The sequence below is a fragment of the Cupressus sempervirens genome, chromosome 3, assembly GCF_028749045.1.
Source record: "Cupressus sempervirens isolate cs-2001-9-10 chromosome 3, ASM2874904v1, whole genome shotgun sequence".
NCBI lineage: Eukaryota > Viridiplantae > Streptophyta > Pinopsida > Cupressales > Cupressaceae > Cupressus > Cupressus sempervirens.
Window position 1 is genome coordinate 447,853,341 of NC_143120.1, and position 19,823 is coordinate 447,873,163.

Genomic DNA, 19,823 nt, shown 5'->3' on the forward strand with positions numbered 1-19,823 from the left:
TAAACATCATGAGTATGGTAAAGAGATGCTAAAATAAGGGTAATAAGGAACATAACCACACACCAAAGCATCTTAATAATTTTCATAGTAAATGAAATGCAAGAAATTTTATTTTTATTTTTAGTGAAGATGTAGATTTTTTTTGTATTTTTGAATTTTAAAATGTAAGAGCATAAACTAAATCTAATCTTAATTCAAGAAAAGACCTAACAAATATGAAATGAAATTTAACACCGCAATATACAATAGGGCACCTAATTCCACAAAAGATAGGGGGTAAGTATGTCGGGTTCACCAAAATGAATAGAATAAAATATGTGTAGGGGAAATATGATATGAGGGAGAATATATGATATATCCTTAACCAAAATTCCCAAAAGGAATGATCCAAATTAATTAACTACAAGGAAGTGATCAATGCACAAATGAATCAAACAATGGAGAATATGAAGAAAGGAGGAAATCCTATAATCTACTATAGAAAATAAGTACTTGAAACCTTGAATGAATAAAAGACAAATACTAACCTCAAAGTAGGGTGAATCTGGAAAATGTTGATTTCTGATGTTTGTGTACAGTTTGGAGGAATTCTGCAACCTATTCCAGACTAGAAATGTCGAGACAGAGAAAACCTAGAAAACTTTTGTCCTTTCAAGGGTAGGTTGATCTTGACCTAGATAATGGGGCACAATTGTACCCCAAAAAGTTGAACTTGACCTGCACTTCTCTAACAAAAATTATGTTCATGAATCTCGCAAGTTTGACGAAAAGGGTATCCAAATCTGCCCTTTAATTTGCTGCCCTGTACCTGTACCTAAAGAAAAATGGTTTTGTTATTTGGATGAGGGGTTTGCCTCAATCAAACCCCAGTTTGGAATCAACCTTAATAATGGAATTGAAATAGAGAATGCTAGCAAGTAGTAGAAGTAAATCTAACAATGAAGCTATGTCATTCAATAGATATGCAATTATATTTGAAATGTAAACAAGTATGTTGATATGAAAGCTTGAACATAACATCAGAAAATGTTAATCAAAACCTCCATGATTGTATGCTTAGAATCCAAATTGAGAGAAGAATGAATATATCTAGAAGATGAACAAAGGATCTTGAAGGAAGATCACACCACTGTGATGGATAGATCTAGAATTTAAATGATGAATCTTGAATGCTTGAACCAAGTCCCTTCAAAGGCTTAAATGCTTGAATCCTTGATCTTCAATATAGAACTTGAATATTTTAATGGTAGAATGCGGATGCTTGATTATAGAAAGTTATCTATTTCCTTATGAATAATAGGTAGTCACTCAAAAAAAGTAAATGTGTGAAATCATGGTTTTTTTTTTAAATGAGAGAAGAAGGCTTCCTTATATAGAGATCTAGGGCACAAACTTCTAGAGAAGGCCAACATTGGAGAATTAAATCCCAATTAACCTTAACCCCTAGAGATGGACCTAGATTAAATGCAATTTAAGATTTTACCATTTTGAAACCTGAAACAGTTGACCCACAGCAAGAAAGTGAAACTTTATGAAGCCTAATATACTGAAACTCCTGGAACTTGAAAATTGGACCTGGGTTTAGGGATGAAATTGACCCTACCCTAGCTCAAGGTCAAGGTCATCCTTGACCTATGTGATGGTCGAGATCGACCTTGACCCAAAAAGTCAAAGTCTTCAGTTTCATAGAGAAAATTGTCAAAAAGAGGTTGGAGAGAGAGAGAGAGAGAGAGAGAGAGAGAGAGAGAGAGAGAGAGAGAGAGAGAGAGAGAGAGAGAGAGAGAGAGAGAGAGAGAGAGAGAGAGAGAGAGAGAGAGAGAAGCATAATAGGGGGAAAACAACCAGACCCATGCAAAGACCCATTCAAGGTGCTTGACATGACCCCAAACCACTTACTTGGAGGGCTAAACACTCTTAACATAGAAAGTGCTTCCATTTTAAGATGATACAAGATTATAAGAGGAATCATGCTTGGAAATTTCCCTCTTTTCCTCATATACATATTTGAATGACTTAGTGGTCTAGACAAATGAACATCTAAAATCCTATTAAAATGTCTCCATTTTCCCCCCAAACACACATATGATCATGAATGCAATGTAGTACATCAGGTCACTAGTTAGAACACTTTGTAGGATAACTGTGTTGGGACTCTAGTGGAATGCAATCACTTGGCTTGTACTTGTCCAGGCAATATATGGGTATGGTAACTCAACTCCCTTAGGAGGACTCACACCAAATTCCATAGAAGAATGGCTACCACTCAAATACCATCTTCACACTGGCTCCCTTGGGATACATAATTACTACCTAGATGGGTAGATCACTTGTATTATATTAAGCTTTATTATTCCATATTTATTAATTAGCTATCACTTTTTGGAACCTCGCCACACTACCTTATCAATCACTTTGAGGGTTGGGTATTCATGTGAGGCCATTCCACCACACTATGCTACATGTCCTTCTCTTCATATAATGAGTTTCATAAGATTGTACAAGTTCCCAACCCAACTTCAAAATGAACAAACACTCAACAAGCCTAATCCTAGGAGTTTAGGTCTCACGAGATCCCGCCATAGGAACATGACATGTTTGTGGGTGGGCACAATCAAATATAGATGAAACAATGATAGAACCATATACAAGGGTTGGATTTAGGAAATACAACATCATAAGGAAAAAATAACAACACTTGGGAAACCAACCAAGTGGAAACCATAAGGAAATATAATAACACATAACTTAATTGACCACCTTAATAAGAGAACAAATTACCATGAAATCCATAAATCATCTCATAGCATACAACGATGGTATATAATGCCTAAAAAGAACCAAGACTCAAATTATGGCAAAATCTGACAAAAAATAAAAACCCATATTTTACAACTAAAAACACACATTCTGATCAAGATAGAAATTCCTTTAGAATGTCCTCTATTCATTATGATATTTGGTACTAACACCAACATAAAAGGGGTCGAGAAATAATTAACTCGACACTAGGGAGTGCTGGAAAAATGGGAGTCAAGGATGTAGACACTTAAATGCATCAATACATAAACATCAAGTCCTAATATCTAAATCATTCATCATATACAATTACAAGCCTAATCCATCTACAAGAGAGTCTACATCAAGAGTATAGGTACAAAGATCAAAATTACAAGAGAGAAAAAGATGGTCAAATGAGGTTCTACATCTCAATGAGAAGATTGTACCTTGATGCAGGAGCATCCTAGGGTAGTTGGCCATCTTGCATGTTGGAGGGATTTTAGTGGAGTTGAGTGGACCTATTTGGGTCTTGGTTAATTTTTTTCGATGTATTTAATAAGTTTTGTAAACCTTTTAAGGCATTTGGTATTTAATTTCTATTAGAGGTCAACTTGTGGCTCTTCGTGTATTTAATGTAAATGGTATTTAATTTGTAGCTTACTAGGCCAACTTGTGACTTAGTTGGGTATAAGTAGGGGGCCTTGTGAAGTCTTTAGTCATTATTGATCCATTTTGAAGAAGAGGATGTGGTAGAGGAGAAAATTTCGAGAAGAGCTAGCAATTGAGGCCTAGGAAACAAGGAGATTACTTTGTGGGCTTGCGAGCACCAATTTGGATCTTCCTTGGAGGTTTCTACCCGAGTGTGGATCTAGACTAGCTAGGGTTTGGATTGGATCTTGAGGGAGCTTGCAGAACTATTACTTGCTTTGTATTTGGTTGTAACTAGGAAGGCCTTACAACCCAACACATTGCATGTAATCAGTTATTTTATGAATAAAGATTTATGATTTGATATCAAATCTTGCATTTTGTTGTGTTTCCATTGTATGGTTATTTGATAGGGGTTAGGACATCTTATTTGGGGATTCTCCTACCTTGCATTGCATCAAGTGGTATCAGAGAGAGGGCTATTCCTAAGTGTGTTGACTAAGCGTTGAAGTTGAGGCATTTTGCACTGGGATTTATGTGGAGGCTGGAAGAGAATGTTGATATTGTGGAGCTGATTGATGTTTTGGATTGGTGGATTTATTGTAGAGGGTTTGTGAAAATCTTGGAAGATTCCTCCAAGAAGATTGGACCTTAGGGCGATCGATGATCCTAGTGATGTTGTGGAAGAAAATATCGCAGAGAAGGTCAAAGTAGATTTTAAATATGAAATAGAGGAGGTTAAAGCAAGTTTCAAATATGAGATGATGTTGATGAAGAGTGATATGATCACATAGATTATAAGTGCTATAGGTGGTATACCTCGACATGTGGGTATTGAAGATGGTTATGAGGAAGTTGTTGAAGACTTTGTAATTGTAGGATCAAATGGTGAGGATAGAGCTAATCGTGTGGAGAGACCTATGGGAAATAGAGTTGGTCAATTTGCTAGACCTGGATCTCAATTGAAGTTGAAGCACAAGATGGAGGTTTCTAATTTCTTAGGTACTTTGAATCCTAAAGACTTGATTGATTAGATTGCTGAATTGGAAGATTACTTTGAGCTTGAGGATATTGAGGATCCACTCAGAGTGAGGTTGGCACAAACTAAGCTAAAGGGACATGCTGCTCTTTGGTGGAAGGAACTAAAAATAGATAGAGAGCAGGAAGGTGAAATGAAGCTCACTAGATGGAAATTGATGGTGACTACGTTGAAGGCTAAGTTCATTCCTGTTGATTATGAACTTGAGTTGGTTAAGAGATTGCAGAATCTAAAATAGAAGGTTATGATTGTGAAAGATTATACCAAGGAGTTCTACAAGTTGACTATTCGATTTGAGCATAAAGAATTGTTAAAGGAGAACATAGCTCAGTACATCAATGGTTTGAGATTCAACATTTAGGATGAGGTTGGTATGCTGAATATTTCTTCAGTTGAGGATACTTATCAGTATGCTTTGAGAGTAGAACAGAAGTTGAAGAGGAAGAATTAAGGTAGTTCTTGAGGGAAGGAGAAGAAGGACTACTCAACAAAGTCTAAACTAAGTGTAGAAGATGAGCCAAAACCTATTGATTAGAAGAGAGGGACAGGTAGAGGTGAGTTTAAGGGTACTTATTTTAGATGTCATGAAGAATGACATATATCTTATGAGTATCTGCAGAAGGCTGGTGACAAAAGAGTTGTTGATGTGAATGAGGTTGAAGACCATGAACCTAAGAAATGAGAGAGTTTGCTAGCTCAGCAAGTACTAGTTGGTCAAAGGACACTAGGATCTTGTCAAAGGAATAATTTGTTCAAGAATCGTTGTGAGTTTGGTGGTAAAGTTTGCAATGTTATGTGGATGGTGATAGTATTGATAACCTTGTTGCTCAGGAGATGGTTCAAAGACTTGGTTTGAAGAGAGTGAGACATCCTTATCCTTATACAATTGGTTGGTTGCAAGGTGAGCATGCTTTGGAAGTGAGGGAGAATTGTCTTGTTGATTTCCAAATTGGGCAGTATAAGGATCAAGTGTTGTATGATATTGTGTACATTAACAGTTGTCATATGTTGCTTAGTAGACCTTAGCAGTATGATTGTAGGGTTGTGCATGATTGTGTCAAGAATGTGTTTACAATTATGAAAGGTGACATGAAGCATTCCCTAAATAAGTTGAAGGCTAAGTTCATTCCTATTGATTATGAACTTGAGTTGGTTAAGAGATTGCAAAATTTGAAACAGAAGGATATGACTGTAAAAAATTATAATGAGGAGTTCTATAAATTGACTATTCAATATGGGCATAGAGAATTGTTAGAGGATAAGGTAGCTCGATACATCAATGGTTTGAGATTCAATATTTAGGATGAGGTTGTTATGTTGAATATATCTTCTATTGAGGATGCTTATCAGTATGCTTTAAGAGCAGAAGAGAAGCTAAAGAGGACGAATCAAGGTAGTTCCCAAGGGAAAGAGAAGAAGGACTACTCAAAAAAGGCTAAACTAACTGCATAAGATGAACCAAAACCTGTTGATCATAAGAGAGGATAGGTAGAGGTGAGTTCAAGGGTACTTGTTTCAAATGTCACGAAGAAGGACATAGATCTTATGAGTATCCGCAGAAGGCTGGTGACAAAAGAGTTATTGATGTGAATGAGTTTAAAGACCATGGACCTAAGTAAGGAGAGAGTTTGCTATCTCAACAAGTATTGGTTGGTCAGAGGACACTAGAATCTTGTTAGAGGAATAATTTGTTTAGGACTCGTTATAAGTTTGGTGGTAAAGTTTGCAATGTGATTGTGGATGGTGGTAGTATTGGTAACCTTGTTGTTGAGGAGATGGTTCAGAAACTTGGTTTGAAGAGAGTGAGACATCCTTATCCTTATGGGATTGACTGGTTATAAGGTGAGCATGCTTTGGAAGCGAGGGAGCATTGCCTTGTTGATTTCTAGATTGGGTAGTATGAGGATCAAGTGTTGTGTGATATTGTGGACATAAACCGTTGTCATGTGTTGCTTGGTAGACCTTGGCAGTATGATTGTAGGGTTGTGCATGATTGTGTCAAGAATCTGTTTACAGTTGTGAAAGGTGATAGGAAACATTCCCTAATTCCTTTGCAGAATGGAGAGGTCAAAAGAAGAAACATGAGTATTGGTAGCCAAGTTGATTTGGCAGATTCTGAAAGGGTTAGTGATCAGCATGGACAGAAAACCTGTGGAAAATTGAGAATGGAAGTGAAGAAGTAGAAGAAGGGGAACAGAAAGAGTATACAAGTTGAGGACTTGGAGGACATGTATGTGAAGAACTAGTTTGGGATTTATGTGGTGAATCCCAGAAGATGTTCTTCCAGCTACTGAGAACATCTTTTCACACTTGGGAATATGATGCAGGAGCATCCTAGGATAGTTAGCCATCCTGAATGTTGGAGGGATTTTGGTGGAGTTGAGTGGACCTATTTAGGTTTTGGTTAATTATTTTTTATGTATTTAATAAGTGTTGTAAGCCTTTTAAGGCATTTGGGATTTAATTCTAGTTGGAGGTCGACTTGTAACTCTTCATGTATTTAGTGTAAGGGATATTTAATTTGTACCTTACTGGACCAACTTTTGGCTTAGTTGGATATAAGTAGGGGGTGGAGTCTTTAGTCATTATTGATCCATCTTAGAGAAGAGGATGTGGTAGATGAGCAGATTTTGAGAAGAGCTAGTAGTTGAGGCTTGGGAAACAAGTAGATTGATTGTTGGGCTTGTGAGCACCAATTTGAATCTTCCTTAGAGGTTTCTACCAGAGTGTGGATCTGGACTAGCTAAGGTTTGGATTATATCTCGAGGGATCTTGTAGAACTATTACTTGATTTGTATTTGGTCATAACCAAGAAGACCTTACAACCTTACACATTGCATGTAATCAGTTATTTTATGAATAAAGAGTCGTGATTTGATATCAGATCTTGCATTGTTGTTGTGTTTCCATTGTATGGTTATTTTTTGGAGGCTAGGACATCTCCTTTGGAGATTCTCCTACCTTGCAAATTCTCCTACCTTGCACTGCATCATACCTATTAATTGATCCCCAATGCTAATTTATGTAGCAATACCTCCCACCCACGTGGAACATGTAGGCCACCCTGGTGTGCTCATAGAGATAATGAATTGACCAGCCACATAAGATATAAATATCCAAGGCTTAGCAACACACCATATATAGTGAATGGAACAAGTAGACATATGATTAAATCTAATTTAATACATCAAGTCACTAGTCAAAACACTATATAGGATAACTATGTAGGGAATCTAGTGGAATGTAATTGGTTTTTAGTATTTTCCTCTCTTGGAGTAGTCATCAAATTTTATCTATCCCTCTCTTTGTGATAGTTGTCACATTTGACTTATTGTTGAAATGAACTCTTTTTGGTACTTACTGCTGGAATTGATAATTCCCCCATTTGGGCTTCTTGATTATGTTTCATGATGACTATTCTAGATGTGTTTTATTGCTGCCCAGTTGTGTGTTGTGACTCTATCATGTTCATCTTGAACCTCTGGTAGTACGTTCAAGGGATAATATCATGGAGAACATGCTAGTGTGTCTTTGTTAGATTTAAAGTTGTTATTGTAATTGAATGGTTTAAATGGTGATTAAACTTAATGTTATTTTTGAAAGAAATTGAAAGATATGTACTTGTTTTATGGTAAGTGACCCTTGAACCCTTGCGTTGAAAACCTTTCAGTTTCATTGTGCATTAGTGCTAATATTATGTTTAACTAATGAAATTATGAAAGAAGAGTAATGATGGTTTCAATGTGTGAATTACCTTTCATTCCATGTCTTATGTTGTTTTGGGCATGTGTGCTCTTGTGTGGATTTGGACGTTTTGTCTGTCGCTTGTCTTGGTGGCCAAGATTGTTGTTTTTGCCTTTGTGGTTTTGTCTTGAGTGGTGGCTCAGATCATAGGTCTTATGTCTCTCTTAGCTTCTTCATGTTGTAGTTCTTGTCGATATCTTTTCGACGCTTTTCAAATGGATTCAATCTGAGTTCGAACGTGAAAGCTACGGCTTCTGGAGTTGCTAATTGTTGTTCTGAGTATCTTTTTGAGTAGAGGCCAATTCAATCATGACATATCATATTTATGGCCATTGGAGAAGTTTAACTCTTCATGTTATTCATATGGAAGAGTTATCTTGTCTTCATAAACTACTAGGTACCTATTGGGGTTCGTGCTTGGGTTTTTATGTTTCCTATTGCACTGAACCACCCTTGTGAGGTGTAGTGTGGTTTGTGAGCGTTCCTTGCTCAGGGTTGATGTTGCCTTGTCTTTTGGGAGTGACTCAGTTCTTTGATGAGTCTAGATTCTCCTTCTTGGACGTTGTCTTGGGCACACCTCTGTATCCTTTTCTCTCTTGTGAGAGTAGGCTAGTGTGGTTATGCCACTAGCTCAGTTAGTGTTTTCTGGTGAGTATGTTGATGGTTGGTGAAATTGTGAGTTACCTAATGCATCTTGGGTTGATTTAGTGTAGAGGTTGAGAGAGACTCCCTCTTAGTCCTAATAATCTATAGTATCTGTCTCCCTATGCTTATATCTTCATGTGGATTGTCTCAATCAAGTTTTCTCTTTAACCATTGACTTGAGGCTAGAGATTGAGTTTAGCGATAGTTTGGGTGTAGTTTCCTAGCATGGTGCTAGAGGGACATGGTATCATTGGACACATGTTACCATCTCGTGAGTTGGTATGTAGATATTTCATGATTGTGTCCACGAACGAAAGTCTTTGAACCTTGTGAGAAGGTGATATCTTGTCTGGTTGGGTTGTGTTACCCTAGTTCCTAATGATAGTTGAGCTTTTGTACCTTGGAGAGGTGTTGTGCTCCTACACTTGGTGGTGAGTAGTCTTTTGGAGTGTGTCCTTTTGTTGGTAAACTTTTGTCCTCTTTGTTCTAAGGGTGAGTTTACGTGGATTCTAGAATGATCATGTGTGATGGTTATTCCCCATGATTCCAACTCTTGTTGGAAGTGTGTCTTGTTTTGACCTTGTTTGTGGTCTTGTAGTTGGTGCATGTTGTAGTTGGGCACCTGTTGATGACGTAGAGAGGGTTTTTCCTTACCTTGTATTGTTGACTCTATGGCTAGATGGGTTCTTCGTAGCGCATAGAAGGCTCCTTGTTGGAGGACCTTGTGTCTGTGTGACACCCATTCTCTCGTGGTTAACCTATTTGGGGGTTAACGTGATGGTTTGAGAATGTTGGAGTGATTTGGGTTTGACTTGTAGAGATTTATTGAGTCATTCCTATTGCTCACTTTTGATTTTGTTCTTGGTGTGTTTGGTTTCTATTTTTGGATTGCAGGCTTCCAGGAGTAAGCCTAGTCTTTGGGGGGGATGATGTGGTGACTCTCCCGTTTGACTTCTATAAGTCATCCTGATGGATGCAACCTTGCTAATATTTTGTTGTGATGGGATCATGATTGTGACCCCAAGTGGTCTACACCGTCGAGGTGTTCAGATTTATGTTTATGTATCAATTGCTTTGATTATGCTTTTGACTGATCTTTGAGATTATGATGTGATTTATGGTTCACTGAGGTTTGTGCTAGTGGTTACCAGGATCGATGTGGTATCATGAGGTTTTTCCGTGATTACCTTGAGGTGTGTGCAGAGGTTGCATTGTGTACTTTTTACCATGCTACACTAGACTAGGTTCTTGTAGCAGTGGTTAGTCATGTTTATGACTATGGTTGTTTATGTGTTTTAAATGCCTTTTAATGCAGAGTAAACAATCATTATTAAATGCGTAACTAATTAAATGGATTGTTCATGTGAGATTATTTGGTTATGTGCTGCAGACATTTACCTTGTTATATTTCTGATTAGAGAGATATTTGTTACTCATGTTATGTTCACAGTTGAGACGACCCGAGGGTCAGATGTTACACTTTGATTTCAGTATCATAGATTTTAGACTACTATGTTGTTCGGTTAATCATATTGCATGATGATGCCATTTTGAGATGACAGTGTGTTCTATGATGATATCTGGTTATCTGGTATTTGGACATATCTCTGATTATGTTATGTGATGGATTTAATGCTATGGTTATTTACTTCATTCCTATGTTGCTATGCTTTATGTGAATGTGAGTGATGTAAATAGATTATTTTAATATAATTAAATAAATGGTTAAATTAGGTGATTTAATGCATTTGGTGCTTCCGCTATGTTATTATATGCAATTGCACTTGATCGTGTTGTTTAGTGTGCAAGATTTATATCCCTGGCAGTGGCACACGGAGTTAGTGATTCAGCCATTCATATTTTACCAATGTCATCCTTATATGGTCGACGTATCCTTTATTAAATGTTTAATTTAAACTTTTCGGTGATTATTAAATCCGAACTCATTTGCATTATGTGATTAGACCAATAAGCGTGTTTGTGCTTTTAGAGGTTTGCATTGTCGCGAAAGTTATTAAGGAGATTTATGTGTTTTTGGGTTTTCGATCTTTTTAATGGATTTATTTTAATTTCTAGCAGCTTAGCCATAGATGAATTTCTATTTATAGGAATAGCCTATTTTCGTTTGGGTTGATTCGAGGTTTAACTAGGTTGGCTGGTTATTTGCCCTAATCGATTATTCACTCAAAAAGTGAATAAGTATCCAAAGAGGAATTTAATTCCTCACTTCTCACTTTCAAATTGGAAAGTTGGAGAGTAAAACCCAAAATCCTCTTCATGAGGATTTATTTTTTTGTTTGTTGTGGAAGCTACGGGCGTGGGATCGTTGCAAGGTTGGGCTCGTTGGATCCGACTCGGGGAAACCTTGGATTGCCGCGATTTTCAGCTACTTCTGCGAGATATTTATTTTATGGTTCAGATTCCCATTTTGCTCTTTTGGCTGTGAGGTAGGGCTTTCTTGTTTTGTTGTTTCTGCTCCGTTTTTGCTTCTGTTTTTGGTAGCCGTTTGTTTGGAGGCTGAGAACTAGTGTTCCCCTCCGTTTTTGTATGCTAGTTCTACCCGGTTGAGCAGGTATGAACATTTCCCTATTTTTGGGATGAGGATTTGAGATTTTACGCCGTTATGCTGGCCGTTTTTGCATACGGTGTCCGATTCCATTTATTTTTGGATTTTTGGGGTTTTTGAACCCAAATGCCAAATGGGTTTTAATTTTGGATTTTTTTTTAAATTTGGGGTTTTTACCTCATTTTGTGTGCCACCCTATTTTCTCAAGTTTTCTTGGCACAATGTGGGTCGTGGACTTGGATGATCCGTTTGGATATCAGTCATACCACTTATGCACTTTTATGTTGCATTGGGATGTGTGTTCCATCCGTACTCTTGACATTATGTTCGGTTGAGTGATTTTATACATGGTGTTATGGTTTCTTTTAGACCTTTGCTTTTGTTTCGTGAACGCTAGGATTCATGTAGAATCCATACTCTCGGATTGAGGCCGGTTGAGTGAGTTCATGATGTTTGGTCTTGTTACATCATTGGGATTCGTGTAGAATCCATACTCTCGAATTGAGGCCGGTTGAGTGATTTCATGATGTATGATTTTATTGGCTTTGGGATTCGTGTAGAATCTGTCCTTCCCGTGTTGCTTTCAATTGGGTGTTTTCTTTGCATTGTGTTTTCATTCCTGTCCTTGTGTTTTGATCTTCGTGATGGTGGTGCGCCACACACGAGTATGTGCACGTACACTTGTCGGGTGACTTGCGAGGCCCGATCTTCCATGGTACTTTCAGAAGTTATGATCATTAGGGTCAAGATGGGAGTATGCATGCCCACGGGCACTTGTCGTATTATGAGCATGGGTAGGGTAGGGTAGCATGTGGAGGGGGCTTCTATCTCGCAGCCTGGCGATCATGACGCCACGGGTATGGTTGAGAGGAGCTTTGATTAAGTGATAACTTAATGACATGTGTGGGTTGTGCACCTTTCGTCGAGAAGAGTTGCTGCCCAGGGTTGTGCGCCTTCCGTGGAGAAGAATTGTTGCCCTAGGTTGTGCGCCTTCTATTGAGAAGAGTAGCTTCCTATACTAGCTTGGGCTTTTGGATGCCAAGCGACTCTCCATGATGTCAACCCCTACTTAGTAGCCTATTAATTGTCTGACCAGGACTTGTACTCCTTGCATTGTCTTAGGTTCTTGGTTGCAGCCATCATACTGTCTGGCGTGAGTGTTAGCCATGGATGTTGTTTATGTGTGTTTGTGGTTGGATCTTTATCTCCATCAGCATGGCAGGTGTGGACCTACGGGTTTCACATGGTTGGGAGGCATAGCTACCTTCACCACTGCTAGGGATCAATGTACAGAGATGATCTTTTGTCCTAGTGCGACCGTTGCTGGATGTCTTCACTTGGTACTTCGAGTTTCGGAGTATGCTTTCTTGTGATTTATGCTTTCATTGGGATGCTTGTATATCATGTTTAGATGATGTTATTTTATTTGACGCATTCCCTTATTATGATGTTTAGCATATGATTAGATGTTGTGAATTATTGTATTAGCATATCTATTGCTTATTGTTGTTTAGCATGTGATAGGTGATGTTATCTACTGTAGGATTATCTTATGCTTTTCTACTAGCATGTTAGATTTTCTTATGCTTATATTGTTGCATTTTTTAGTAGTGACGTCCTTATTACGACAGAATCGACGATCTGGTCGGTGGCTTTGGATGTTACGCGCGGGGATGGCTAGGACCCATGATGGTCTTATGATGCTATTGACAGTTGGGAGGAACTGCGCACTTAGTTTGGTTGTTCAGTTCACTGCAATGTTTATTTCAGTGTGTTCTTTGTTGCTGTAGTTTAGATGGATGGATGTTCTTCTTTCTATGTTGTTCTTGCACTCGAGTGTTCATTCCTTGAGCCTTTGTGGATCCGGTACTCCCTGGTGTGGAGGTTCTTTGCTCTATTTTTGGTCCTTTTTGCTTCTAGGAGTGTTTTCGTGTTTCTATGGGCGACATTTTGTCAACATTGTGTGACATAAAAATGTATCGCACACCCATACAAACTGTGTCGTACGATACTATAAAGTATCGCACGCCTTCTTGAAAAATGTTGTACGACACTGGAAGAGTGTCACACACCTTCTTGAGAAGTGTCGTACGATCCTGTAAAGTATTGCATGCCTTAAGGAGAAGTGTCGCCCTCCCTTAGTAAAAAGTATAAGTTGACGTATATTTAGTTTCTTATACTTAAGATATATTTTAATATATGCGATGAATCTTTTGAGATAGGTTTCAAACCTCTCGGAGATAAGTTATGGATTCTAGGAAATTTCAAGGCTTCAGAAATCCAGACTTAGCCAATTTTCAGGGCTTCAAGATTTCAGGCTTAGCCAAATTTTAGGTTTCTGCATTTTACCCCAGCTTGGTGTTTTGTTGACGAGTGGTTGTTTCTTGTGCCTTCATCATGTGCATTATCGTGGTTGGCTTTGTTTGTGTGTGTCAGTTTGGTAGTAGCGTTTGGAGATCTGTTGGTTGTCGGGATTGCAGTGAAGTCTTCCGTTGCGATCTTTGTGATCCCTGTATGATGTTGTCATGTGCATTTATACTTGTAAAAAAAAAAATCTTGGCTTGTATTTCATCCTTGTTTCCAAGGATCTCCAGGCGGGGCATTACATCTCTTGGCATGTACTAGTCTAAGTTGTATATGGGTACAAAACTCGACTCCCTTAGGAGGTATCATATTGTTCCCTCACACAAACTTTCATAGAAAAATGACTACCATCTAGACACCATCCTTGGGCTGGTTCCCTTGAGACACACAACTACAACCTAAATGGGTAGATCAATTATCTTATATTAAGTTTTATTATCCCATATAAATTAATTAGTTATCACTTTTTAGCATCTCCCATTTCACCTTCTCAACCACTTCCAAGGTAGGGTACCCGTGTGAGCCCACTCCACCCTGCTATGCTACATGCCTTTTTGTCATACAATGAGTTCCATATGGTAATGCAAGTTCCTAACATAACCCCTAAATGAACAAGTGCTAAACTGGTTAAATCAAGGAGTTTAGGTCTCACGAGATCCCACCATAGGAATGTGCACATTCTTGTGGGTGAGCACAATAAACTTTACATGAAACAAAGATAGAATAATATGCAAGGGTGGGATTCAAGAAATGCAACATCACAAGAAAAGCATAAACATGCTCGAAAAATCAACCAAGTGGAAACCATAAGGAGATATAATAATACATAGCTCAACTAGCCAACTTGTCGAGAGCACAAATTCCCATGAAATCCATAAATCATCTCATAATGTATAAGGATGATATATTGCCCAAAAAGGAACCAATACTCAAATAAAGGAAAAATTTAACAAAGGACAAAAATCTACCCTTTACAAATGAAAAACACACATTCAAATCAAGATAGAAATTCCTTGAGATTGTTCTCTATCCATTCTAATTTTATGATCCTACTCTTTGTAGAATAGTCTACTAAATACATATCTACAATCAATCTAAAAAGGTGATATACAAATACTAGGTGACACACAAAATTAGGCAATGCCCAAAACACCCTAAATACAAACATCCCCAAAGTCGATGAAATAAAAAACTCACTTGCATAATGTACATAAACTCTAAAATATACAATAAAAATCCCATTTTGGGCATACTTGCAAAATTTGACAACACAACATTACCAAAACTTGCATTTTGATAAACTAAAATCACATAAATAAAGATACTATAGACCAATTGAGCTATGGAATTGAAAAAAAATAGAGAGGAGCACTAGTTCTCAGCCTCCACCCATTTAGTAATTAACAAAATATGAAGAAATGAAGTTAAATAATAAAATAGTGAGAGCCCTACCTCTCACCAAAAGCTTAAAACTAGGAAATGAGTAGGACTTTGAAGATGATGAAAACCTCAACAAAGAAAGGGAATCTCACTAAAAATCCAATGAGCCTATCCTCATGATAATCTAACTAGCCAATCTCCCAGAATGAGAAAATCAATTAAAATATCAAAGAAGGTTTTGGGGTTGATGCAAGAGAATCTTCAGTTCATTGGAAATCTTGCATCATCCATAATATTTACTTTGTTTTACTTTTTGAGTTTTCTAACTGTTGAAGTTGATGAAAGATCAACCTCATAGCTCCCAAGAATCACTTGCATGCAAAAACCTATCACAAAAAGAGAGGAGAAAATCTACGGAGGTTGGAATTTCGAGATTCATAGATGAAACATTCTTGATGAGCAAAAAAATATATTATTAATATCAAAAGTGAATTAATAAATTACAAAGAGATCAATCCTTATAAAAGGCAAATCAAAACCCTAACAGGTAACTAACCTAGGTTGCATGATAATAATTAATAAAAGAATTAATTATTATATGCCCAAGGTTTACCTTAAGTAAACTAGATATAATAAGTGAGTTAATAATTAAATCAATATGATTTAATTAATTAGAATATACTTTATTATTGTAACACCCCCTTAAGATAAACTTAGGAAGTAGCTAAAAACCTAGAAATTACTATTGAAAGTAAATCTAGGTCCTAGCAACAAGGCCTAATCAGGTACTAAAGAATAACCAAATCTTTGAAAAAGAGGAGAAATAGAGAAAGCCACATGGGAAAAACCCTATTCCAAAAAGAGATGGAAATAATGTTGAAAGAACTAGTGAAGGACTAAAGAAGCCTCCAAACTACAAAATGCCCTAGAAGATAAGAACAATAGATGATCTAGAAGAACACCACTGAAGCATGAAGCTGGAAACACTACCAAACTCCTGATTTGAAGAACCTCCACTGTATAGAACATGACCAGGTAGAGAAGACTAAGTCTAAAAAGCTAATCAATAAAATATGGAAGGTGTCTTCATGGCCTCCAAAAACAAGAATGAAATAATGTCTATATGGTAAATGATCCATCTCACCAAAATGCATAGGTATCTAGCCACTACAATCACCTAGTACATAGGATCAAATATTGAATACATAGCTCACTCCATCGAACTAAGAAAGTAATAGAACCAACATAACCCCCATATAATGTTGAGAGGTCTAACATAGTGAGATCTAGAGGGAACCCCTTTTGGAGGTAATCTAAACTCCTAAAATTAAACCCAAAGTGGAAATAAAACAACAAAGCAAGATCTGATACCAATTCTCAACACTTTATTTATATAACAACTATTTACATGCAATGTGCCTGACTGTAAGGCCTTTCGAGTCAGGGACAAATACAATAGCATTTACAATAATAGTTCTACAAGATCCCTCAAGATACAACTCAAATTCTAGCTAGTCCAGATTCACACTCTAGTAGAAACCTCCAAGAAAGATCTAAACTTGTGCTCACAAGCCCACCAAGTAATCTCCTTGTTTCCCAAGCCGCAACTACTAGCCCTTCTCAAAGTTTGCTCCTCTGCCATATCCTCTTCTCCAAACTGGATAATTATGACCTAAGACTCCACAAGACACCTTACTTATACCCAACTAAGCCATAGGTCGGCCTAGCCCATTACAAATTAAAATAATCCTTCCATTAAATATATGCATAAGGCATAAGTTGACTGTAACACTCATTAAATACCTATAACCCAAATCAAATGCCAAAAGGTTAGCTCACATATAACTCAGGCAACACAAAAACCAAGACATGACCAAGTGTCAGAAACCACTGACGAGCATCAACAAATCCTCAAGATCAATCAAACTCCTTCATTAACTAAGCTCCTTGGTTAATACATCGACCATGAACAACTCAGTATTGACTGAGCCACACCTCTTCCTTTGACTAAGTCCTCCAACACCAAGCACTAGTACATTTGAGACCATTTTTCGACCATTATTGGTCAAAATTTTGACCCAATTTTAGACCAAACTTCGACCAAATTCGACCAACCCATTGGTCAGAATTTTTCTGGTTGAAATTTCGACCAATACGTTGGTCGAAAAACCTCCATAGCCATGGTGCAAGTTCTGTCAGGAATTGGTTGAAATTTTGACCAATGAAGGTAGAAAATTTTGACCAATAAAGGTAGAAATTTCGACCAATGAAAGTCAAAAATTTTGACCAATAAAGGTAGAAATTTCGACCAATGAAGGTCAAAAATTTTGACCAATGAAGGTAGAAATTTTGACCAATGAAGGTCAAAAATTTTGACCAATGAAGGTAGAAATTTCAACCAATAAAGGTCAAAAATTTTGACCAATGAAGGTAGAAATTTTGACCAATGAAGGTAGAAATTTCTACCAACATGTAGGTGTAAATTTTTTTTCAAGCATTCTATAAAACAGTCACATGCCTTGCGTATGATATGACATTTTGCATGCATCTTGCACTCTCATCCGGCTGATGATGGATTACGGAGAGTGATCTAAAACCATGATGCTAAAAAACACACAATCAAATCCAAAACGAACTTGCATTACAAATGGATTGTGGAAATCTGATATTGTTAATTTTGCATGCATGTCTACCAGGACAAATATATGTTTAAGTTGTGATTGTCCTAGTAGACATGCATGCAATTTTACCAATATCAGATTTCCACAATCCATTTGTAGTGCAAGTTCATTTTGGATTTGATTGTGTGTTTTTTAGCATCATGGTTTCAGATCACTCTACGTAATCCATCATTAGCTAGATGAGAGAGAGTGCAGGATGCATGCAAAATGTCATATCATATGTAAGGCATGTGAACTGTTTTATAGAATGCCTGAAAAACACTAACAGTAACTAATATGAAAAATATATAATTAGTTATATGATTGAGACAAATCATGTACCAGTGAGTTGGTCAAAATTTCGACCAGAAAAATTTTGACCAATGGGTTGGTCAAATTTGGTCGAAAATTGGGTCAAAAATTTGATCAATGAAGGTCGAAAAATGAACCTAAATGCACTAGTGCAAGTATGCTCGCCAAGTTGACTCTTTGAGTTCGATCATCAAGTCAACCCACCAAAGTGCCCCATCAAGGTCAATCTTTAGGTCCGCTCATCGAGCTTGCTCACCAAGTCAGCTCGCCATGTCACGTCTCTAAGTGGCCTCACTAAGTCAGCTCACCAAGCCAGCCCACCAATTCATGTCACCAAGTCGCCTCACCAAGTCGGCTCGCCCACATGTCCCACCAAGTCCTCAAGTCTGCTCGCCAAGCCGACAATTCAAGTGCGCTCACCAAGTCAACTCTAAGTTTTCTCACCAAGCCCATCCCCTAGGTCAACTCTTCAGGTCAGCTCACCAAGTCACTCCCACCCAGTCACCTCAATGAGTTGACTCTTTTAGTTAGCTCACCAAGTCTACTGTTCAAGTACGCATGCTAGGTCGGCTCGCCAAGCCAGCCCACCAAGTCATGTCACCAAGTCGATTGTTCGAGTACGCTCACAAAGTTGACTCTTTAAGTTGCTCATCAAGTCACCCCACCAAAGCACCTCATCAAGGTCAGTCTTTAAGTCTGCTCACCAAGTCAGCTCGCCAAGTCGCCGCACCAAGTTGACTCACCTCTTGCCTCACCAAGTGGACTCACTAAGTCAGCTCGCCAACTTGCCCCACCAAGTCGATTGTTCAAGTATGCTCGCCAAGTTGACTCTTTGAGTTCGGTCATCAAGTCACCCCACCAAAGTGCCTCATCCAGGTTAGTCTTTAGGTTCGCTCATCGAGCTTGCTCACCAAGTCAGCTCGCTATGTCACGTCTCTAAGTGGCCTCGCTAAGTCGGCTCACCAACTTGCCCCACCAAGTTGCCACTTTAAGCCCACTCACCATGTTAGATCACCAGGCCGGCTCCCCAAGTCAGCTCACCAAGCTGACAATTGAAGTATGCTAAGCAAGTCGACTCTCTAAGTTCACTCACCAAGTCCGCCCCCTAGGCCAACTCTCCAGGTCAACTCACCAAATCACCCCCCACTTGCCCCACCAACTCACCACTTTAAGTCAACTCGCCATGTCAGCTCGCCAGGCCGACTCCCCTAGTCAGCTCACCAAGCTGACAATTCAAGTATGCTCACCAACTGGACTCTTTATGTTCGCTCACCAAGTCCACCCCCTAGGTCAGCTCACCAAGTCACCCCCACCCAGTGCTTATTGTGAACAAACCAATCTGGATCATAAGAGAAGTGATTATAGATTATTATGAAAGGGTGCGACTGAAAAGAGAGATAACTCACTTCATTTACGACATGACTAATCATTTCTAATGAAAGCTGTAAAAAGGTAGTTCTATCATTCAACTCAGGATGATTGGAAGAACTTATTATATTTTGTATCTCACAATGATCGCTCTATAAGAGAGCATATTGCCTTTGGCACCCATTCAGTGCAGGCATATAAAGTCTACCATCAGAAACAACATCATCTTTGAGTATATTTATATTGTCATATCATACAACTTATCACATTATTTAGAGCATAAATATAAAGTTATATCAGAGACGGCCTGCATATTTGC